This window comes from Bufo gargarizans, chromosome 3, assembly GCF_014858855.1.
Source record: "Bufo gargarizans isolate SCDJY-AF-19 chromosome 3, ASM1485885v1, whole genome shotgun sequence".
NCBI lineage: Eukaryota > Metazoa > Chordata > Amphibia > Anura > Bufonidae > Bufo > Bufo gargarizans.
The window spans coordinates 540,738,556-540,763,976 of NC_058082.1; positions in this window are offsets into that span (position 1 = coordinate 540,738,556).

Here is a 25,421-nt window from a genome sequence, read left to right on the forward strand (position 1 = left end):
GCCTGCCTGAATTTTACAGAAGCGATTAGGATGTAAGGTAGTAATAGGAGTTGGGGGGCATGTTTAATAACTATTAATTCAATATGACATCTTATATTTGTGCGGCGGGGGGGGGGGGGGTCGGATTGCGATCTGTGGATGGCACTGTTACAGGGGGGGGGGGTCTGTGCATGGCACTGTTATGGGCTGGGGGGGGGGTCTGTGCATGGCACTGTTATGGGCTGGGGGGTCTGTGGATGGCACATACGGTATATAACAGTGCCATCCACAGATCCCCCCCTGTAACAGTGCCATCCACAGATCCCCCCCCCTGTAACAGTGCCATCCACAGATCCCCCCCTGTAACAGTGCCATCCACAGATCCCCCCCCCGTACCAGTGTCAGCCACAGATCCCCCCCCTGTAACAGTGCAAGCCACAGATCCCCCCCCATAACAGTGTCAGTTATCCACAGATCCCCCAATAACAGTGTCAGCCATCCACAGATCCCCCCATAACAGTGTCAGTCATCCACAGATCCCCAGTAATAGTGCCATCCACAGACCACCATTAGTTCCAAACCCACCAAACACACAGCACACCTTTTGGTTAAAATTTTTTTTTTTCTTATTTTCCTCCCCAAAAACCTAGATGCGTCTTATGGGCCGGTGCGTCTTATAGGGTGAAAAATACGGTATCTATCTCATAATTATTGATCTAGAAATATAAATACCAGTAAATTAAATTCTTACCAAGACTTCTGTCATGCTTTCACTATTTACATCTATGTATCTATCTATCTCTATCTATCTATCTTACTTATATAGTGATGAGCGGCAGGGGCTATATTTGAATAGTTGCAAAATTTTTAAATTCGCTATTTTCTTGATTGCGAAAATCTGCAATGTAATATTCCCGTAAAGCGTGCGCAATACAGGCGTGTGTCACTTTTGCTACATTTTCCAAGCTGCTAGAAGTTTCCTGAGACTGGAGAAAATGGTTGGCACGGCAGAACATTACAATAGCTTTATTTGCAGATAGAGTGCTCCAATATATTTGCTAATCAGCATTGCACTAATGGGGAATTAATGATGCACATATTTTGGTGCAATACGTGAAACTTCACATTTTAGCAGGTCTGACTACATATTACTGATTGGTGCACTAAGTATTGTTGTGACATCACAGCACTATGTCTGTAGCATGTATGTATGGACAACAGAACCTATCACACTACCTAACACACTGCACTGCAACAGCTACACTATATCAGGATATAACCTACACTGACTATCTGTATCTAATATATAAAGTGCATGTGTGTAGGTATGTAAAGTAATCCGCACTGTCACATTTACAATCTCAAAATTTGGCACACAGGTACATCAAGTGTCTGGGAAGGTTTTAGACCAGCGATTGAAAAAATTAAGGTAAAAATCAACTTCTGTCACCTACAGAGGTAGGTGGGAGGAAGGCAGACTTTTTCTGCCTGCAGCTCACACTCAGACAGTACAGTGCTGCTGTCTTAGAATGAGCTGTTCAAAAGGACCAGCCCCCGATCCAGTAAAGGTCACTGTTAAGGGGCAGGCCCCTATGGAGGTCACTGTCAAGGGGGTGGTATGCTGTGAAAGTCATTGTTAAAGGGGAAGGCTGCTATAAAGGTCAAAGTTAAAGGGGTGGGCTGCTGTTGAGGTCCAATTTTAAGGGATGGGGCACTGTGGGGGGGTCAGTGTTAAGGGGTGGGGGACTTTGGAGGTAACTGTTTTGGGGATGGGGTGCTGTAGATGTCACTGTTATAGTGGATAGTGTTGATATCTTTTCACAACACACACAAACATTAAAGGAAATAGATTAAATATACCCGAGCGAAGCCGGGTCCTTCAGCTAATATACTGTGTGTGTATATATATATATTTCTCAAAGAAGAGGCAGCACTCCAGGATAAAAGTGAAAAATGGCCCGCATGCTTGAGAAAGACTGCAATGAGCAGTTGAAACGTTGCACAGGGGAAATAAAGCGGGCCATTTTTCACTTTTATCCTGGAGTGCTGCCTCTTCTTTGAAAAATCTACAATTATTTTGACCGAACAGCCTAAGGTCAGAGGATTTTGCACCCGGCTTCATCTACAAGTGTTGCTTTCCTTTCTTTGTGTTTCCTTTCTACTTACGTATGTATGTATGTATGTATGTATGTATGTGTGTGTGTGTGTGTGTGTATGTATGTATGTGTATATATATATATATATATATATATATATATATGTTATCTAACTATCTATCTAATGTAATGAGTGGAAAGCACAGAGCACAGCAATGACACTGCTGTCTCTCTCAGAACTTTAAAAAAAACTGTAGAAAATGGTAACTGGGGCGGTTCTTATATAGTAAGGGGTAGGATCATGGGTTCAGATGGAAAAAAAATCTAGAATATTCAAAAATACAAATATATATCACTATATTCTAAATATTAGCGAATTCTCAAAGTGCTGATATTCGAAATTAATATTCGCTATTCGAATATTCGCGCTCAACACTATTCCAGCCTCATATGCAACTTCTCATTAACTATCTACTTAAATGCAGACATAGCACAGTATACACATTTTAAAAAGCTAGGTAGGGTTAATCCCTTCAGACCTATGAGTTTAGAAATAGCTAGTGTCGTTCTAACTCCACAAGTAATGAAAGCAATGCAAAGACCCCCAGCAGGACATTATATAAACTGACATGATCCCCTGTCAGCTAAGCAGTATTTGACTTTCATCTCAGTTTCTGGTTTCGCACACAACACAAAGACTTACTGCTAGTTCAGTAAATGTTTTTAAATAGGTGTCATTTTTCCAGCATTGTCTTTCTCAGCAGCATTCTGGAAGCACAAACATATTGGAAACCCATGGCTACTAGAGAGGAGCGAATGAAGTTGACAAAGTGGAATTTGATCCGCACCAAATCCGAATTTCCTCATGCTTCGCGGTAACGAATCACATTTTTTCCAAAAATGGCTGCTGAACGTATTAGAACATGGAGCAATGAACTGGGAACGAGGGATCACCCACAATGCCATGCATGCGGCCAATAAGCAGCCAGTCAGCCCTGTGATGTCACAGCCCTATAAATAGCCTCAGCCATCTTGGATTCAGCCATTTTCCAGGGTACATACTGCAGGGAGAGACGTCAGCAGGCGCTAGGGACAGTGCTAGGAAAGACGTTAAAACTTTTATTTTGCTGTATAGAAGTTCAGGGAAAGGATAGAGAGGAATCATTCCACAGTATTGAAGCAGAACAGGGTTCAGTAGAGGAGATTACAGCCTGGTTAATAGAAACAATTCTATTACACCTTGCTGCACTGACTGCGGATCCAAATTGCCATTATACAGCTCTGTAATTCCAGCAAATCGTTCTTGTTATTGGGGTGCAAGTGCTGTTTGATACAGCCAATAACAGGGTTTATTACAAGGAAATATTTCTATGTCTTATTTGCCCTTTTGCAGTGTAGTTATATGTTCTAAAGCTTTTTGTGGTTTGTATTAGTGGGAAAAAGGGCTTATTAGCAGTTGTGTGATGAAGATTAAGGACTTTTTTTGGGGTGTTTTAATTTCCTTTTTTATATTTATTTATTTGATCTAATAGTATGTCAGACAGAAAATGTCCATGCCCTGCACAGGGAAGTGGCAGAGCCCTAAATGTATCTGGCGCAGGCACAGGTCACAGCAGAGTAAGGGGACGTGGCAGCAGGAGTTGCAGTGAGGTGCCTGAGCTCCTGGTGTCATCTAGCAGTCGTGTCTTGACCAGCAAGGAGACATTTGTGACGAACTGCGACCGCCGCGGCCACAATACTTCACAAAACCGTCACAGCGCCCCTAGTGGTCAACCCGCAAACAGGCCTCCCAGCCACTTTCAGCACACCGACAGTCTAACTTGAGTCCGTACAGTCGATAGGCTGAAAGCGCAGGGAGTGGACCTCCGACTGACCGCCAGTAAGCGTGCGACGAACTGCGACCGGAACTACACACAGGGTAGTTTAACTGCCACCACCTCACAATTTATGGGAGCGAGGAACCCACTATCTAGATAACACAACCGAGTAGCTTTCTCTTCGGAGAGGCTGAGAAACCTGGTGTCCTGAAGCCGTATCTGTGAGAATGACCCCGAAGAAGAGCTAAACCCCCACAATTGGTGTCGGATGCGGGCAGGTGTCCCTGCTGATAAGTAAAAGTGCTGGAAGCCTGCTAGTTTGCAGAGCAGAGACTGCTGGTGTTAAACTGGATGTTTTTTTTTTCTGTGGTGCAAACAGTGCAGGACTTAAAGGGCCAGTAGTCGAGTAAAATAGACTGATCAGTGGAAATGGCTGCGAAATGGTATAGCCCATGGGAGAAATCCTGCGAGTTAGTGATCGGCGGAATCCCGCTGGGGGTCATTCTAGACTCCCGCCAGCAAGTGTCTTGGGTCCTGCCTATAATTCTGGACTTTGTAACACAGGGGGCAGAGACAAAAACTACGGTGTCACTGACCTTTGTGACGGACTATGGCTCTGTGCAATGGGAGCTGTTAAAATGTGAGACACTGGAAGTGGAATTTGTACTGGGCAAGGACTTTCCATTGTTGGCGCAGTTGTGGAGCGGATTTCCTGATAAAAGGCAAGGATATGCCGTTGCCAAGGGCAACCGTCGGGAAGAAAAGGAGGTGAAGAGCGGTGCGGTTCTTGGGAGTGCATATCTTCCCTGCGACTGTGCCCGGAGTCCTAGAGAGGAAGTGCGGAGGTGCAATAAAGCTGTTGCTAGGAGCAACCACAACCTTGATGAGTCCGCGGGAGAGAATGTCACTGCTTTACCAGAATGGTTGATTACAAAGGGTAAGACTGTTCCTGTTATTAACCATGTGGCAGACCCAGTGACAGTGAGCCGGCGGCAGGGGATACCTGCTGGGCCGGTAGGTGATAAGTCACACAGAGAAAAAACTGTGTCTGGACAGGCGGATAAGCCTGCTGTGATTGCTCCCTCGCAGAAACCTGCAGGGGAGAAAGTTTCAGTGTTTCCTCAGTTGCCCATGATCAAAGCTAGTTTTGGGATGACAAGGATCCGGGATCCCATGCTAGCCCGGGTAAGAGGCAGCACAATATTGAAACCTGAGACTGGTAAGATATTAAAGGTGCTGGACAGTTGTGTGGATAAGGACTATCCACTGATTTTCACTGAACGTGAGACTCCAATGAGAACAGAGACTGATGAACTTGATGTTACAGATAAGCTTATGCATGAGGGAGTGTTGGGGTGTACTTTTCCCTTATGCTGGGAGTTGTGGAGTAATGGAGACACTTCTGCAGAGAGTGCAAAAACTCCTGCAGAACTTGTACCTGTACCTTTAAGTGAGGATCTAAGGGAGCTGCACTTTGACCTGCATGGGAAAAGCATATTGACCATTGGAAACAATGGTGCTGGTCAAATACAAAGTGATGGTGACAAAAGTGCGGAAATGCAAGGGAAATGTGATGTCATATGAAATATGTGATAATAATGACATGCCTTTTCCTTTGCAGGCTGTGATTGGGGAAAAAGCTTCCCCTGTGGGTAAACATGTGTCTGATATAAAAGTGTTGATAAATGTTGAAGAAACACCGCTAGGTGACCCCATTGTAGACAACGTGGCGGGGCTAGAGGGTGTACCACACGGACCAGAGGTGGATGTGCAGTCTCCACAGGTTTCTATGATTAATAAAATGTCCCAGGTGGGGATTGACTCAGGGGTGCCCCTAGAGGCCAGGGTTAATAATGACACAAGCCGTATAAGTGGCCTATGTGCCGCAACAGTTAGCAACTCTGAGAGTGAGGCTACCATGTCAAGACCCAGCAAAACTAAAGTCGTTACTAGTAGCAACCAGGTGACAGTTATATCTAACGAGACGAGAGTTCAGTCGGGTGACAGCCTAGTGTCTGAAGCTCATATCCTGACAGTTGTAGATGACCTGACAGGACAGTACAGCTACAAACTTGATGTTTTCGCTCGCTCTGCACAGTCCCTAGATACACTAGAGACGGGGCTAGCGGTTCTCGCAGAGCAACTGCAGGAATCTCCAGAGGAGTCACAGAAAGAGATGAAGGAACTAATAGAAGCGGAAATTCTCCAACTTCAAGAGGAACTTGCAGTTTCTGAGCAATCCAGACTTCATGCAGAGCAGGAAAGAGATGAGCTGGCTGATGAGGTTCTAAACAGCGCCTCAGAAAAATCTGCTCTCTTGGAGGAGAAAAGACATTTGGAAGCCAGGATGGCTCAACTTGATCAAGAGTTATGTGATCACATGGTGGACCTGGACCACCAGAGACAAACTGTGCCTAGATTGGAGAAGAAACAAAAGAAGTTTGACCAGCTCTTGGTTGAAGAGAAATACATATCGGCTCGATATGCCGAAGAACGCGACCGAGCGGAGGCTGATGCTTGGGAGAAAGAGTCCAAGGCCCTCTGCTTGGCTAGAGCCCTTGAAGAAGTGCTTGAGGAGCGAAATGAATTAGAGAGGCTGAACAAGCAACTCAGAGCAAAGATGGAAGCTCTCATGAGCTCAAAAGATGCCATCTATGAGGTGGAGAAGCCTAAGTGTGCTCCTGCACAGCAGGTGGAAGAAAGTGAGTAACCAGAAGAGGAAGATCCTCTGGAAGGTGCCAAGAAGTCAGAACCTGGTAAGAGTGGGTCTGGAGATGGTGGTGCCAGGGTACTGGCCAAGGCAGAGAAGGTGGAAAAGGTATCAGCTGAACCAGTTGATGGGGCTGATGTCGATGCAGAGGCCAAGAGTCTCATGACAGTGTGTAACCAGGACCAGGTCGCAAAAGACATCCCCTCCGCCTAAAAGGCCTTCCAAGTAGCCAGCTGCCTGCTGGGGAAAAAATATGAGGAGACGGACGACCAGTATGCAGAGCCGGGCTATTGCAATGGGCTGTCTCTCCTGACTCCTCCCCAAAAGGAGACCAGTGTCCTGGGGAAAACGCCAGAAGACAAGAAGTATGCTGAAGACCCCAGTGCCTCCAACCTTGATGCGAAAGGGAAGGAGGAATTAAGAAACCAAGGATATGATGCCATGTCCCTGAATGGGGAGAAGGCTAATAAAGTAAAGGCCAAAGAGACAGAGGCCAAGGAATCTAAGGCCGAGCTCTTGAAATGGGAGAAAATCCTTTGGATGTCCCAGAGACCAAGGTTAGGGCGGAAAGAGCGACTGCTGAAGTGGGAAAAGCCACTGAAGACGCAGAAGACTCTGAAGCTGGCTCCAAAACACCTGCTGAGAATAATAGTAAAGGGGTCCAGAGGCGTGGAAAAGGAGCGAGACATAAGAAACCTGCTCCGCTGAAGGAGCCCTGCAAGGCAAACGAGAAAGGGTTGGGACACGACCATGACTGGGACCAGTTCAGTCAAGAGTTGCCACAGTCCAAGAAAGGACGTGAGGGGTCTGTGCAGAAGCCAGGAAATATAAAAAGACAGTACCTGCTCATGAGATGGACAAGAAATACCCAGAGGCCTTGTCAGCTCTGTAATAAACTCATGAGGGTGACAAACCAAGCGCTGTTGTCCTGGGTCTGGCAGAATAAGGGGAAGACTGTAGGCCAGATTAATGCCCGTTCACGTGCATCTGGATTTGATGCTAGTGTTCACCCCTACAGGCTTGAACAAAGGGGGGAGGTATGTGAGGCAGGGACATGCCTCATGGTTGTTAGGGGAGATATATGGCAGGATTTGCTGTGTCTTCCCTCAGAATCGCCAGGTCTGAAGAAAGACCAGGTGCAGTAATCACCTGGGGATAAAGGAATCCTCAGAGTAAGAGGGGGTGGGGACTTGCACACAGAAGGCTGGAGTGGCTCTGTGTGGTCTGAGCCGAGAGACCTCTATCCCCAAGGAGACATTGTTGTGGGAGCAGCCAGGAGGCTGTAGGACATTGGCTGACAAAGCCGCATGGGTTCACAGGATGTGGACTGTGACTTAGGTGAGTCAGGAACGTCATGTTTAGTTAGAGCCCAGCCGGGCAGGTGTTTATTTTGTATTTATGTTTGGTTTGCTGAGGCGCAATTAATGCACTGTTTGGACCTGAAACCTGGTCTCCTGAAGCCGTATCTGTGAGAATGACCCCGAAGAAGAGCTAAACCCCCACAAGGGGTTCTTAAAAGCAATGGTGGTAGCAGTCAGTCAGTGTGGAATTTTTGGGGTAAAATCACCAACTTGGCGGTGTGGCAGTTGTTTGTTATGCCGCCGGAGGAGGTGAACAAGGCCATTTGTAGAATATGTGGGCAGAAGGTGAATCGTGGCCAGGGTGCCAATGTTGGCACCACAGCCCTGCATCAACATATGCATCACCATTAAGTGGCCTGGGAGAACCGTGGCGGTCCAGCCTGCCACAGAAACCACTGCTAAGGGAGCTGTCTGTCCTTTCCATCATCTGCTGGTCCTGATGCTGTTGCTCCTCCTCCTACTCTTCATCAGAGACAACAGTATGCTTGCACTCATCCAACGGCGCAGAAGCTGAATGTGCTTCTGGCCAAGTTGCTGGTACTGCTGTCCCTCCCTTTCCAAGTGGTCGACTCTGCACCTCTCAAAGAACTGATGGCTTGTGCCGAGCCGAGGTGGAGAGTCCCAAGCCATCATTTGTTTGCCAAAAAGGCAGTACCAGCCCTGCACACGTATGTCACACATAAGGTGGGCCAGTCCTTGAACCTGTCGGTGTCTGCCAAAGTGCATGGCAGCGCCGATGTGTGAAGCTGTAGCTACTGTCATGGACAATACATGTCATTTACGGCCCACTGGGTGAATGTGGTTCCTGCACAGCCACACCAGCAACTTGACCTGTTGATGCCACTTCTGCCTCCACGTGTTCATGCCTTTGGTTCTGTGACAATGTACGCCTCTGTCTCCTCATCCTCCACCGTGTCCTCAGACTCTACTGCAGGGACAATTCACAGATCCCCTCCAGCATACCACATGAGCAGGGCATGGCTGTGTCATGCTGTTCTGCACCTAGTTTGCCTGGGCGAACGGAGTTAAACAGGGGAGGAACTGCTCCATGTCCTTCATCAAGAAATCAAATCCTGGCTTTCTCCGTGACAACTCAAAATCGGAAACATGGTGACGACAACAGGAAGAACATGGTGTGAGCGCTGCTTCAAGGAGGGCTGAGCCATGTGCCCTGCTTGGGAAACGTGTTCAATCTGGTTGTCAAGCAGTTCCTTAAGTCTTCCACCCATCTGCAAGACATCCTAAAAATGGCCAGGAAACTTTGCATGCACTTCAGCCACTCGTACACCGCAAAGCACACCCTCCTTGAGCTGCAGAGGCAGAACGGCATCCCCCAGCATAGGCTGATATGCTATGTTTTCACCCGTTGGACCATCCATATGTTGGACCGACTATTCAAACAGAGAAAGGCCATAATCGATCTCTTGATGATCCAAACGGACAGGAGTACTCCCCTGTGTAACTTCATTGTCAGCCAGTGGCAGCTGGCTGTTTGCTCAGGCCCTTTGAGGAGGCCACGTTATTTGTCAGTCGCCAAGACTACAGGATGAACGATGTCATTCCACTGCTTCATGTCCTAGAACAGATGCTGGTAAATGTGGCTGGTCAGGGGACTGGAGACGTGGCGCCTAGATCTCATCGCAACATGAGTCCTGTGGGGGCTGAACTAGAGGAGGAGGAGGACATTGAAGCACAAGAAATGTGTAGCGAAATGGGTGGTTTTTCTACACAGGTGACAGGAGAGGAGGAGCAGCCAGAGGAGCTACAGGGCGTTGAGGAAGATGAGGCTTAGGGCCCAGACACACCGTGACAGTATGCAGTGGAGATGGAGGCAGGGAGTCCATCCGAGTCACTTGCACAAATGGCCTCATGCATGCTCCTTCGATCCGATCCCTACTTCGGGAAAGGTTTTTTAAAGTATAAATACATTTCTGAAGTTTTTAGAAATGCACCTAGGTTTTAGAGGAGAACAATAAGAAAAAAAATATTTTCTATTACACCTCAGGTCAGACCAGCAATCAGACCCCCAATGTTAATCAGACCTCTGCTAAAAGCCATAATCAGACCCCAATGTCAATCAGACCTCAGATCAGACCCCCAATGCCTCAGATCAAACCCCCCATGTCAGCCACCAGCCCCCATGTCAGCCAGCCATCCATCAGCCCCCATGTCAGCCAGCCATCAGCCCCCATGTCAGCCAGCCATCAGCCCCCATGTCAGCCAGCCATCAGCCCCCATGTCAGCCAGCCATCAGCCCCCATGTCAGCCAGCCATCAGCCCCCATGTCAGCCAGCCATCAGCCCTCCATGTTAGCCATCAGCCCTCCATGTTAGCCATCAGCCCTCCATGTCAGCCATCAGCCCTCATGTCAGCCATCAGCCCCCATGTCAGCCCCCCCATGTCAGCCATCAGCCCCCCATGTCAGCCATCAGCCCCCCATGTCAGCCATAAGTCCCCATGTCAGCCATAACCCCCCATGTCAGCCATTAGCCCCCCATGTCAGCCATCAGCCTCCCATGTCAGCCACCAGCCTGTATGTCAGCCATATGTCAGCCCCCAGCCCTCATGTCAGCCATCAGCCCTTATGTCAGCCCCCAGTGCAAATAAAATAAATAAAACACTTACCTCTCCTGCTCTTAGACGCCACCACTCCTCACCATTGCGATCCTCTTCATCCTGCTGTCGGCTGTGTGTATCGCGGTGCACAGCTGACAGCCGAGCCGAGGACCAGGAAGCGGTGAGTACAGCCGCTTCCTGGTCCTCCGGTACTAATGAAGCGCTTCCATAATGGAACCCCTTCATTAGTACCGCGTTAAAGACCACCCTGATTGCCCTGGCCCGGCAAACAATCTTTGAGGGCCCGGTCCTGGGCCGTGGCCCGGCGGTTGGGGACCGCTGCTATAAAGCACCTGATGACACGTTCAGCTCAGTCTTAGTCAGGGAGAGCTGTGCTATAGAAGGGACAGATAGTGTAGGGAATTTAATTTTATTTCTTTGTTAGGCAGGGTTGGTGTTAAAGACTCTACAATTGCGTGTAATTGTAGAGACCCAAAAGTCCTTTTAATGACTATTGTTGTATCTGGCAGCAATATATATTTAGCGCAACCTGCACTAAATAGCTTTTAATTGTTTGGCCGCTGCAGACAGCAACATTATCTGTGCTACATCTCCTGTGTAACGTGTGCGCACCTTTCGCAGTGATTTATGTATTTTTATATTTGCATCCGCACATTATCCGATCTTGTGTAGGATGCCATTGTGGTGCATGTGGTCCACTGCAGGCATCCTCCATTGTATGCATTTTTGCTGGGGATTGCCATTAGCAACAGATCACATGCTGAGGAATTTTTTCTTAGCCACTGGTGACAGCAGCGACATTAACTGTGCTACATCTCCTGTATAACATTAGCCGCTGGTGACAGCAGCGACATTACCTGCGCTACATATTCTGTATAACGTTAGCCGCTGGTGATAGCAGCGACATTGCCTGCACTACATCTTCTGTATAACATTAGCAGCTGGTGACAGCAGCGACATTACCAGCGCTACATATCCTGTATAACGTTAGCCACTGGTGACAGCAGTGACATTACCTGTGCTACATCTCCTGTATAATGTTTGCGCATCCCAAATAACTGTGACATTCCCTGTAATTTTTTATTAGCCGCTGGTGACAGCAGCAACATTACCTGCGCTATATCTCCTCTATAACGTTTGCGCATCCTTAATATCTGTGACATTCAGTGTAATCATTTTGCCGCTGGTGACAGCGACATTACCTGCCTACATCTCCTGTGTAATGTTTGCGCATAAATATCTGTGACATTCAGTGTAAATTTTTGGGACGCTGGTGACAGTGACATTACCTGCGGTACATCTCCTGTATAACGTTTGCACATCCTAAATATCTGTGACATTAAGTGTAATTTATTTGTGCATAGGGCGCAGTAAAACTGTGTCTGCTGCCAGAGCACAAGAAACACACTCATCCACGATACCTAGTTTCATGTCCCAGTTTGCAGGGCGGCACAGGACACCACTTTTGAAGTCAGACCAGTGCGATCAGGTGGTTGGTTGGATTGCAGCATATAATGCTTTGTCGGTTAAGCACCACCCTGTTTTCCACAAAGTCCAGTTTCAGTAGCCAAGAGTCTGGTCAACAGAATCCTCACCCTGACCCTCCTTCCCACCATGGAAGGTCTTGCAAAACAAGTGATCCCACACTCGGATATTCCAAGGAGCTATTTTCATCGCCATTCCTTGATTTGGGCCTCTCGCCAAGCCCGCTTAAAGAGGGACATGAGGAGATCATGTGCACTGATGCCCAAACTCTTAAGCATCCACAGTTACAAGAAGATGACGGTGGGGAACGGCAATTAGTGTTTCACGAGGTGGATGAGGATGATGAGACACAGTTGCCAATAAGTCAACAGCAATTATTGTCTCAAGAGGTTGATGATGAGGATGAGACACAGCTGTAAATAAGTGAGGTTGTTGTTGTTAGGTAAACAACTCAGAAGGATGACCACAGTGAGGAAGTGAAAGAGGAGGTGGTGGATGAATAAATCACTGACCCTACCTGGGAAGGTGGCAAGACGAGCGAGGACAGCAATACAGAGGGGGAGGGATATGCAGCACAGCAACATACTTAAAGAGGCAGTGGTGTGGCAAAAGGGAGAAGGCGAGCAACACCAAACAGGCCAGTAACTGTTCCCCAGAACACTCCCTTGCCAAGGGGTAGGCGTTCCGCAGTCTGCCGCTTTTTTGAGGAAAGTGCAGACAATAAAAGAATTGTCATTTGCAACCTGTGCCATACCAAAATGAGCAGGTGTGTGAACACTAGCAACCTCACCACCAGCAGCATGATCCGCCACATGGCATCAAAGCACCCTAATAGGTGGGCCGAACGCCTGGGTCCACAATCAGTGTCTGCGGGTCACACCACTGCCTCTTCTTCTCCTGTGTTTTGTGCTGGCCAATCTCCTGTCCAAGACGCAGGCCCGGATACCTGCTACCCAGCATATGGACCTTCACAAGCACCATCAGCTAGCACATCCACTTCTGTGTCACAGCGCAGCATACAGATGTCCATACCCTAGGCCTTTGAACAAAAGCGCAAATACTCACCCACCCACCCACAGGCCATAGCACAAAATGCACACCTTTCCAAATTGCTGGCCCTGGAAATGTTGCCATTTAGGCTTGTGGACACTGAGGCTTTCCGCTGACTGATGGCGGCGGCCATCCCTTGTTATTCAGTCCAAAGCCGCCACTATTTTTCCTGGTGTGCCGTCCCCGCCTTACACCAGCATTTGTCCCGTAACATCACCCGTGCACTGACCAACGCAGTTATTGGGAAGGTCCACTTAACGACTGACACATAGACAAGTGCTTTTGGCCAGGGATGCTACATTTCCCTGTCAGCACACTGGGTGAATGTTGTGGAGGCCGGGAGCGAGTCGCACCCTGGGATGGCACAGGTGCTACCGACGCCAAGGATTAAAGGCCCTACTTTCATCAGGATTTCTGCCACCACCTACATTAATGGCTGCAACCACTTCTTCTCCTCCTCCACTTCCACCTCTGAATTCTCATCTTGCAGCCCCACTCAGCGATCAGTCAGTAGCTGGAAACAGTGTAGCACTGCAGTGGGGAAGCGGCAACAGGCCATGATGAAACAACTTTGCTTAGGTGACAAACAGCACACCACCGCAGAGCTTTGGCAGGGTATAAGGGACCAGACTGAGCTGTGGCTCTCGCCACTCAACCTAGAACCAGGCATAGTTGTGTCTGATAATGGCCGTAACTTGGTGGCGGCTTTGGAGCTCAGCAAGCTCACACACATACCATGCCTAGCTCACGTGTTCAGCCTAGAGGTTCAGCGATTTCTCAAAACCTACCCCAATTTGCCTGAGCTACTGGTGAAGGTGCGCCGCGTGTGTGCCCATTTCCGCAAATCATCGACAGCTTCCGCCGGTCTGGCAACACTGCAGCAGCGCTTGCAATTGCCAGCTCACGACTGTTGTGCGACGTGAGTACGCGCTGGAACTCCACGTTCCACATGTTGGCCAGGCTTGGTGAGCAGCAGAGGGCAGTAGTGGAATATCAGCTGCAACATGGTCGTAGCCTTTCCAGTCAGCTTCCGCTCTTCACAAGCGACGAGTGGGCATTAGGGATGAGCGAACCCAAACTGTATAGTTCGGGTTTCTACCGAATTTTGGGGGTGTCCGTGACACGGACCCGAACCCGAACATTCTCGTAAAAGTTCGGGTTCGGTGTTCGTCACTTTCTTGCCGCTTTTTGAAAGGCTGCAAAGCAGACAATCAACAAGCGTCATACTACTTGCCCCAAGAGGCCGTCACAGCCATGCCTACTATTGGCATGGATGTGATTGGCCAAAGCACCATGTGACCCAGCCTCTATTTAAGCTGGAGTCACATAGCGCCGCCCGTCACTCTGCTCTGCTCTGATCAGCATAGGGAGAGGTTGCAGCTGCGACATTAGGGCGAGATTAGGCAGTGATTAACTCCTCCAAAAGACTTCATTCAGAGATCGATCTGCAGCTGTGGATGATTGAACTGCTGCTATTGAATTGCTCACTGTTTTTAGGCTGCCCAGAGCGTTTTTCTGTCACTTTTTTCTGGGGTGATCGGCGGCCATTTTGTGTCTTGTGGTGTGCCAGCACAAGCTGCCACCAAGTGCATTTAACCCTCAATGGTGTGGTTGTTTTTTGGCTAAATCCTACATCAGGGTCAAGCTGTCACACCAAGTGCATTTAAATTTATTTTTTTGCCATATCCCAGTCTAATTCTGTCAGTAAACGTATACCTGTCACCCAGCGCCTAAATACTAGGCCTCAAATTTATATCCAGCTTAATCTGTCGTTACTGCTGTGGCTGGTCAAGTTATTTAGTGTCCGTCAAAGCACAGTTTTTGTTCTGGGTTGAAATGCAATTCCCAATTTAGCAATTTCCTAATTTAGTGGTTTCTGCTGTATCAGAGCTATTTTAAATCTATCCCTAAAAGGGTATATAAGATTCAAGGTGCACATAGGGTCATTCTGAATAACTTCACACACACGCTACTGTGCATTTCCAAGTCTAATTCTGTCAGTAAACCTATACCTGTCACCCAGAGGTAACAATGAGGAAAACATCTAGTAAGGGACGCGGACATGGTCGTGGTGGTGTTAGTGGACCCTCTGGTGCTGGGAGAGGACTTGGCCGTTCTGCCACAGCCACACGTCCTAGTGTACCAACTACCTCAGGTCCCAGTAGCCGCCATAATTTACAGCGATATTTGGTGGGGCCCAATGCCGTTCTAAGGATGGTAAGGCCTGAGCAGGTACAGGCATTAGTCAATTGGGTGGCCGACAGTGGATCCAGCACGTTCACATTATCTCCCACCCAGTCTTCTGCCGAAAGCGCACAGATGGCGCCTGAAAACCAATCCCATCAGTCTGTCACATCACCCCCATGCATACCAGGGAAACTGTCTGAGCCTCAAGTTATGCAGCAGTATCTTATGCTGTTTAAAGACTCCGCTGGCAGGGTTTCCCAAGGGCATCCACCTAGCCCTTCCGCAGCGGTGGAAGACATAGAATGCACTGACGCACAACCACTTATGTTTGTTGATGATGAGGACATGGGAATACCACCTCAGCACGTCTCTGATGACGAAACACAGGTGACAACTGCTGCGTCTTTCTGCAGTGTGCAGACTGAACAGGAGGTCAGGGATCAAGACTGGGTGGAAGGCGATGCAGGGGACGATGAGGTCCTAGACCCCACATGGAATGAAGGTCGTGCCACTGACTTTCACAGTTCGGAGGAAGAGGCAGTGGTGAGACCGAGCCAACAGCGTAGCAAAAGAGGGAGCAGTGGGCAAAAGCAGAACACCCGCCGCCAAGAGACTCCGCCTGCTACTGACCGCCGCTATCTGGGACCGAGCACCCCAAAGGCAGCTTCAAGGAGTTCCCTGGCATGGCACTTCTTCAAACAATGTGCTGACGACAAGACCCGAGTGGTTTGCACGCTGTGCCATCAGAGCCTGAAGCGAGGCATTAACGTTCACTCAGGCCCCCCCTGCTACCTCTTCTGCTGCTGCCGCCTCGGCCTCTTCTGCTGATGCCGCCTCGGCCTCTTCCTCCGCCTCTGGAGGAACATTGGCACCTGCCGCCCAGCAAACAGGGGATGTACCACCAACACCACCACCTCCGTCACCAAGCATCTCAACCATGTCACACGGCAGCGTTCAGCTCTCCATCTCACAAACATTTGAGAGAAAGCGTAAATTCCCACCTAGCCACCCTCGATCCCTGGCCCTGAATGCCAGCATTTCTAAACTACTGGCCTATGAAATGCTGTCATTTAGGCTGGTGGACACAGACAGCTTTAAACAGCTCATGTCGCTTGCTGTCCCACAGTATGTTGTTCCTAGCCGGCACTACTTCTCCAAGAGAGTCGTGCCTTCCCTGCACAACCAAGTATCCGATAAAATCAAGTGTGCACTGTGCAACGCCATCTGTGGCAAGGTCCACCTAACCACAGATACGTGGACCAGTAAGCACGGCCAGGGACGCTATATCTCCCTAACTGCACACTGGGTAAATGTAGTGGCAGCTGGGCCCCAGGCGGAGAGCTGTTTGGCGCACGTCCTTCCGCCGCCAAGGATCGCAGGGCAACATTCTTTGCCTCCTGTTGCCACCTCCTCCTTCTCGGCTTCCTCCTCCTCTTCTTCCACCTGCTCATCCAGTCAGCCACACACCTTCACCACCAACTTCAGCACAGCCCGGGGTAAACGTCAGCAGGCCATTCTGAAACTCATATGTTTGGGGGACAGGCCCCACACCGCACAGGAGTTGTGGCGGGGTATAGAACAACAGACCGACGAGTGGTTGCTGCCGGTGAGCCTCAAGCCCGGCCTGGTGGTGTGCGATAATGGGCGAAATCTAGTTGCAGCTCTGGGACTAGCCGGTTTGACACACATCCCTTGCTTGCCGCATGTGCTGAATTTGGTGGTGCAGAAGTTCATTCACAACTACCCCGGCATGTCAGAGCTTCCGGCGTTCACATCCTGCCGCTGCTCGCCTGTCTGCGCTACAGCGTAACTTCGGCCTTCCCGCTCACCGCCTCATATGCATATGCACATGCTGGACAGACTGTGCGAGCAGCAGCAGGCCATAGTGGAGTTTCAGCTGCAGCACGCACGGGTCAGTCGCACTGCGGAACAGCACCACTTCACCACCAATGACTGGGCCTCCATGCGAGACCTGTGTGCCCTGTTGCGCTGTTTCGAGTACTCCACCAACATGGCCAGTGGCGATGATGCCGTTATCAGCGTTACAATACCACTTCTATGTCTCCTTGAGAAAACACTTAGGGCGATAATGGAAGAGGAGGTGGCCCAGGAGGAGGAGGAAGAGGGGTCATTTTTAGCACTTTCAGGCCAGTCTCTTCAAAGTGACTCAGAGGGAGGTTTTTTGCAACAGCAGAGGCCAGGTACAAATGTGGCCAGCCAGGGCCCACTACTGGAGGACGAGGATGAGGAGGAGGTGGAGGAGGATGAGGATGAGGATGAAGCATGGTCACAGCGGGGTGGCACCCAACGCAGCTCGGCCCCATCACTGGTGCGTGGCTGGGGGGAAACGCAGGACGATAACGATACGCCTCCCACAGAGGACAGCTTGTCCTTACCCCTGGGCAGCCTGGCACACATGAGCGACTACATGCTGCAGTGCCTGCGCAACGACAGCAGATTTGCCCACATTTTAACGTGTGCGGACTACTGGGTTGCCACCCTGCTGGATCCACGGTACAAAGACAATGTGCCCACCTTACTTCCTGCACTGGAGCGGGATAGGAAGATGCGCGAGTACAAGCGCACGTTGGTAGACTCGCTACTGAGAGCATTCCCAAATGTCACAGGGGAACAAGTGGAAGCCCAAGGCAGAGGAGGAGCAAGAGGTCGCCAAGGCAGCTGTGTCACGGCCAGCTCCACTAAGGGCAGGGTTAGCATGGCAGAGATGTGGAAAAGTTTTGTCAACATGCCACAGCTAACTGCACCACCACCTGATACGCAACGTGTTAGCAGGAGGCAACATTTCACTAACATGGTGGAACAGTACGTGTGCACACCCCTCCTCGTACTGACTGATGGTTCGGCCCCATTCAACTTCTGGGTCTCTAAATTGTCCACGTGGCCAGAGCTAGCCTTTTATGCCTTGGAGGTGCTGGCCTGCCCGGCGGCCAGCGTTTTGTCTTAACGTGTATTCAGCACGGCAGGGGGCGTCATTACAGACAAACGCAGCCGCCTGTCTACAGCCAATGTGGACAAGCTGACATTCATAAAAATGAACCAGGCATGGATCCCACAGGCCCTGTCCGTCCCTTGTCCAGATTAGACATTAACTACCTCCCCTTAACCATATATTATTGTACTCCAGGTCACTTCTTCATTCAATCCTCTTTTTATTTTCATTTTACCATTATATTGCGAGGCTACCCAAAGTTGAATGAACCTCTCCTCTGTCTGGGTGCCGTGGCCTAAATATATGCCAATGGACTGTTCCAATGATGGGTGACGAAGCATGATTCTCTGCTATGACATGCAGACTGATTCTCTGCTGACTTGAAGCCAGATTCTCTGTTACGGCACCTCTCTCCTCTGGCTGGGTGCCTGGGCCTAAATATCTGACAATGGACTGTTACAGTGGTGGGTGACGTGAAGCCAGATTCTCTGCTATGGGACCTCTCTCCAATAGATATTGGTTAATTTTTATTTATTTTATTTTTATTCATTTCCCTATCCACATTTGTTTGCAGGGGATTTACCTACATGTTGCTGCCTTTTGCAGCCTTCTAGCTCTTTCCTGGGCTGTTTTACAGCCTTTTTAGTGCCGAAAAGTTCGGGTCCCCAATGACTTCAATGGGGTTTGGGTTCGGGACGACGTTCAGGTCGGGTTCGGATCCCGAAAATTTCCGGGAAGTTCGGCCGAACTTCTCGAACCCGAACATCCAGGTGTCCGCTCAACTCTAGTGGGCATGGATGTCTGACCTCCTGAGTTTTTTCGCAACTTTCAGGAATCAACACAGATGGTGGGCTGCGATGCTTTACATATAAGGTATTGTGGGATTTGTACTGACCTGAAGAATAAAAGTAACTGGTTAGTTTTATTGAACATCGTAAATAAAATACCCGTAAAACTGTGGTGGAATTTTATTTCACCCTATTTGGAATTTTATTTCCGATTCCCACTACAACATATGCAACATTGAATGGTGGCTTTGGAAAGTACAACTTGTTCTGCAAAAAACAAACTCTCATATGGCTATATGAACAGAAAAATAAAAAGTTATGGCTCTGGGAAGGCAGGGAGCGCAAAAGGAAAGGGAATAGGCACACATGAGCCTATGAAGAAAAATAAACAATTTAACTTTAATATACTGTATATACAGTAGCATGCAAAAGCACCCCTGGCCAAAATTACTGTTTCTGTGAACAGTTAAGCAAGTTGAAGATTAAATGATTTCTATAAACGTAAAGCTGACACATTCCCTTTGTATTTTAAGCAAAAACATTTTTATTTATTTTCATCTGTTACATTTTCAAAATAGCAAAAGAGGAAAAGGGCCCAAAGCTAACCTTTGTGCACCATGCTTGGTTAGTACCTTGTAGCATCCCTTTTGGCAACTATCATAGCTTGTAAATGCTTTTTGTAGCCAGCCAAGAGGGATTTTCATAAGGGATGAGCGAAATGAGCTTCAGATCCAAGATCCGAAGTCGCTTCTCTCCAAACTTTGTTTTAATGGAATACGGACATCCGTCTCCACACAGCATTAAATGTTTGTTTCCAGAATGTGCTGGAATTTCATTTAATCCATTCTCTCCCCTGCCTGTGAAATGTTCCCAATACCACTGGCTGCAACAATACCCCCAAAGCATTGATTGATCCACCCTCATGCTTAGTGGTTGGAGAGGTGTTCTTTTCATGAAATGATGTACCCTTTCTTTTTCCAAGCATACCTTTGCTGCATGCGGCTAAAGATTTATATTTTAACCTCAGGACTTGTTTCCAAAATGCATGAGACTTGTTTACATGTTCTTTTGAAAACTTCTGAAGATGAATATTGTGGTGAGGATGCAGGACAGGTTTTCTTCTGATGACTCTTCCATGAAGGCCATACTTGTGCAAGGTTGCTGTACAGTGGACAGTGGCGTACCTACCATATAGGCAGACCACGCAGCTGCTATGGGGCCCGTGAGGAAGAGGGGCCCGCAGTGGAGGAGAGTCCCCGCCCCCATCTATCTTCCTGTCTCCCGTCTGCTAGCCCCGCCTCCTAGCCCCGCCTCCCTTCGGCTAGCTCCGCCTCCCGCCTGTTAGCTCCATTATGCCTGATTCCTCTCTGGATTGCCACTGCCCCACCAGTAATGAAGTAAGTGACCAGTTGTTGGTGAGGACAGTGCAGGGGGGGGGGTCACTTAGCTTTCCCAGGCTATTCCTCTGCACATATGCCATTCAGAACAGGAGGAAAGCTGGGTGCTATTATGTAATGTGACTCGGCTTTCCTGATGTCCTGCATGACACAAGTGCAGAGGCAGGAGAAGATATGAGGGAAGGTGGGAGCTGTGTCACTCAGCTTTCTCATGTCTCTCCACATGTGCCATGCAGGACAGCAGAAAAGATGGGTGCTATTACATCATGCAATGTCCCTCAGATTTCCTGCTATCCTGCAAGGCATAAATGCGGATAATAAGAACATGGAATGGCAGGGGAGAGGGGTTCACCCAGCTTTCCCAGAGACTCCTGTCTCTGCACATGTGTCATGCAGGATAGCGAGTAATGTCAGTGTCTCCCAGCTGTCCTGCATGACACAGAGGATATTGGAAGGGGGGCACTCGCTTCCTCAAACTTTTCTCATGTCTATGCGCATGTGCATGTGCCATGCTGGACAGCAGGAAAGTTGGGTGGTATTACATCATGTAACGCCCCAGATTCTTGTCAATATATGCTGAACACTGCCGGGACCTATCAGATCCCATTCTCTATAAGGCTACTTTCACACTTGCGGCAGGACGGATCCGACAGGCTGTTCACCATGTCGGATCCGTCCTGCGGCTATTTAGCGCGACCGCCGCTCCGTCCCCATTGACTATAACGGGGGCGGAGCTCTGGTGCAGCATGGTGGTGCACGGCGAAAGCTGCCGGACTAAAAGGTACTGCATGTCTGACTTTTTAGTCCGGCGACTTTCGCCGTGCACCATATAATCAATGGGGACGGAGCGGCGGTCCGGCGGCACGGCGAAATAGCCACAGGATGGATCCGACATGGTGAACAGCCTGTCGGATCCGTCCTGCCGTAAGTGTGAAAGTTCCCTAATGGGTCTTTTGGGATCCGGCATGAGTACTGCCATTTTGTAGAACAAAATACTTCTGCATGAGGTGGGGCAGGGGAGAAGTTAGGGAGGGTAGTGAGAGGAGCCAGGGCGCATAGTAGGAGGGACTAGGAACGGGCATGGGGGCCCAATCTAAATTCTTGCTATGGGGCCCAATGATTTTTGTGTACGCCCCTGACAGTGGAACAGCAGCCAGCATGCTAAAATCACACGTTACCGCACATGATATTTTGTGAGGTTTCTACAATCAAGATGGCCACGACGGCCTCTCCACCAGCAAATGGATGAGGTAAGTATGATTTTTTTTTTTACCACCATTTCAGGAAAACTTTATATTTTTTTTGTTACTACAAAACATTAGTGTTGGGCGTGAATATTTTAATTGCGAATTTTATCTTTAATATCGCAACTACGATAATTCGTGAAGATTTAGAATATAGTGCGAATATTGTAGATTTTTTTTTCATCTGAACCTATGATCCCTCCCTGCTTCTTGCTTGTGGGCCAATGAGAAGGCTGAAATGTCTTTGTCTGAGCTTAGCAACATCCCTAGCAACCAATAGGAAAGTTGCCTACCCCTTACTATATAAGAACCTCCCCAGCAGTCATTTTCTGTAGTTTTATGGAGTTCTGAGAGAGAGAGAGAGAGAGAGAGAGACAGCAGTGTCATTGCTGTGCTTTGTGCTTTCCACTCATTACATTAGATAGATAGTTATATATATATATATATATATATATATATATATATATATATATATATATATAACTATGTGTGTATGTATAATACAGATAGTTAGTGGGAGATAGTCAGTGAAGGTTACATAGGAGGTTAGATAGTGATATAGTGTAGCTGTCCATACATACATACATAGTGCTGTGATGTCACAAGTTCACAACAATACTTAGTGCACCAATCAGTAATATGTAGTCAGACCTGCTAAAATGTGAAGTTGCACGTATTGCGCCGAAATATGCGCATCATTAATTGCCTATTTGCGCAATCACAAATATATTAGAGCGCTCTATCTGCATATAAAGTTATTATAATGTTCTGCCGTGCCAACCATGTTCTCCAGTCTCAGGAAACTTGAAAAATGTATCAAAAGTGGAGATGTAGCAGCTTGAAAAATGTATCAAAAGTGACCCACGCCTGTATTGCAAACGCAATACGCGCACATTGCATTGCCGATTTTCTCAATCAAGAAAATAATTGCCAATTCTTGAATTTGCTAATTTATGACGAATATTCGCCCAAATATTCGCGAAATATCGCAAATTCAAATATTTCCCCTGCCGCTTATCGCTACAAAACATGAGGAAACTTGAAATTCTAATTTTTCAGGAAATTCAGATCAAACTTAATTTGTTTCACTTTGATTTGTTCAACACTAGCAAGAGGCGAACATCAGTGACAACCATGCATCTGGAAACTGGAAATGACCAAGTCTGCATTGTACTGAAATTACGGTACTATGCAACTTCTAAAGTAGTACATTTTCATTATTCATGAATATTAGACGAATAAATAATGTTTGTGCTTTTATGTCTCTGCCATGCATTAATTAGCACATATACTGCTGTAATAATCCTAAAAAAAAGGTTTCTTTTTGATGCATTCACAGAAAACATATATTTTGTACGTATATTATATATGGGAAGAGACAGAATTATCCGCATGGAATGTTTTATAAAAGAAAAGCAAGAAATACACTAATTATAACCTCTCCATCCCAGATTCACTTTACTGCACTGTATAGGATATGGGATAAGTAAGTTAACTATTTGTGGAATTTTGTATACCTCTAACATTGGCATAGAATGAACAGATGCAATGCACCCATAGTACAGCCAGTGCTCCAGCAATGCAATATAAGTACAATAGTATTCTACCTGTGCTTATGGAAAGTGATACAAATCCAAAAACATGTAAGCTGCAATATTGATTTCATCCTGTAGGGGCTGCTAGATCCCAACAAAACAAATGTTGTACTCCCTAAGCATCATTTATCTTTACAACAACAGATTCTACAGATTTACAATGTTTCTATTCAAAATTAGACAATTTATAAAGATGGAGAACATTTAATGAAATCAAATAGACAGGGATGCCCCTGGATGAAACAGATTATATAATTGCTGGAATGAACTAGTGTTGTAATGTAATGCGTCCTACAGGTATAAACATGTCGCACACAAAGTATTAAAAGGATAGATATAACAATTCTTTTCATTTTACTTAGAAAATATACCTAAAAGTTTCCTATATATGTCATAATTTCAGATTTTTAGGTCTACAATTTTTTTCCTGTATAAAGCACATTGGCTTCTTCATGCTTTTCTATCCATTGATATTCAGCAAAAGGAACCCCGTTACTGTGCAGAATGTAAAACTATAGCTGCAGGCATACTTTATGAAGGGGTTTAGGTATTTTAGTTAAGAAAATGATGTGCAGGAGGCTCCCATTTTGTCTTGAAAAAGAGGTTCTGCAGCAGGTGATGTGTATCATAAGAAATAATGCATAAATAATCCAAGGTCAGCTTAAACTTTTACGGGCTTAATCTGCTACTTGGGATTTTATATTTTCACAGAGCATATTGTCTTATAATATTGTTATATCTTAGGCTACTTTCACACTCGCGTTTAATGGGGATCCGTCATGGATCTGCACAAACGCTTCCGTTCAGATAATACAACCATCTGCATCCGTTCAGAACGGATCCGTTTGTATTATCTGTAACTAACATAGCCAAAACAGATCCGTCTTAAACACCATTGAAAGTCAATAGGGGACGGATCCGTTTTCTATTGTGTCAGTGAAAACGGATCCGTCCCCATTGACTTACATTGTGTGTCAGGATGGATCCGTTTGCCTCTGCATCGTCAGGCAGACACCAAAATGCTGCAGGTAGTGTTGTGGTGTCCGCCTCCAGAGCGGAATGGAGACGGAAAGGAGCCAAACTGATGCATTCTGAGCGGATCCTAATCCATTCAGTATGCATTAGGGCAAAACTGATCCCTGAATGGATCTCACAAATGGAAAGACAAAACGAGAGTGTTAAAGTAGCCGTACAGTATTATGCTTTATGTTTACAAAATTGTAAGGTTTTTACAGTATTTTAAAAGTATTTTTACCCTCCTCAAAAAATATATTTTTTAAATGATCATCTTAATTTCTCTGACCGGGGTTGTTTTGGCACCAAGCACACAGATTTCTGCAAGTTTCATTCGGATGAATGGGATAGTCATAGAAATTTCTACAAAAAAATGTCACATGTGAATATAAACTAAAGTAGTCAGTTTTCACGGGTGTATAATCATGTGATGGATAAACTCCACCTAGAATAAGTAAAATGAAAAAAATAAAAAGTTATGTTGAATCATGTGACCTAACTAAAACAATAAGATTTGGTTGCCAAATTATATTTTTTAAATCGTATTATGAAGAGGATTACACATTTTTACTGATTGAAGTTTTGCTTTAGGTAAAAATATTGTCCGTTTCAGAACACATTTGTTAAGATGCATAAATACCTATTGTGTTTGCTGGTTTGTGCCTGATGGGCTGGAAATCCAGATGGCCCAGCATCTGTCACAAATAGTCCCACAGTAGATTTTACTTTGCACTTGTTCACCATTACAGACGTTAAACGTTGTTAAGGCAAAAATCCAAATGGCTGGAAAGGAACAAAATGATGTGTCTTTGACTGGTGGGAAGGAGCATGAAATCCCACTGAACTGATAAAAGATCACCTGCACCAAACATCTGGCAGGGTCACAACTTTGAAAAGATTTTGCGAATGAACAGGTTTATTTGATAGCAGTCTGATAATCCACACAAAAATGAAATAGATCGCCTATATGAGAGGGATGTATGTAAGTGCCTCTCACAGAAGTACAAGTAAAGTATAGGGAGGGAGTGAAGAAACTGTGTCCCAACACGTTTCAGCAATTTTAAAGCAAACCTTTCACCAGGATTTCACTTAATAAACTATTACCAGTACCTTATAGATATCCTCATTGTGTTTCAATGCATTATTGTGCCGCTTTCCTGGGATGGATATT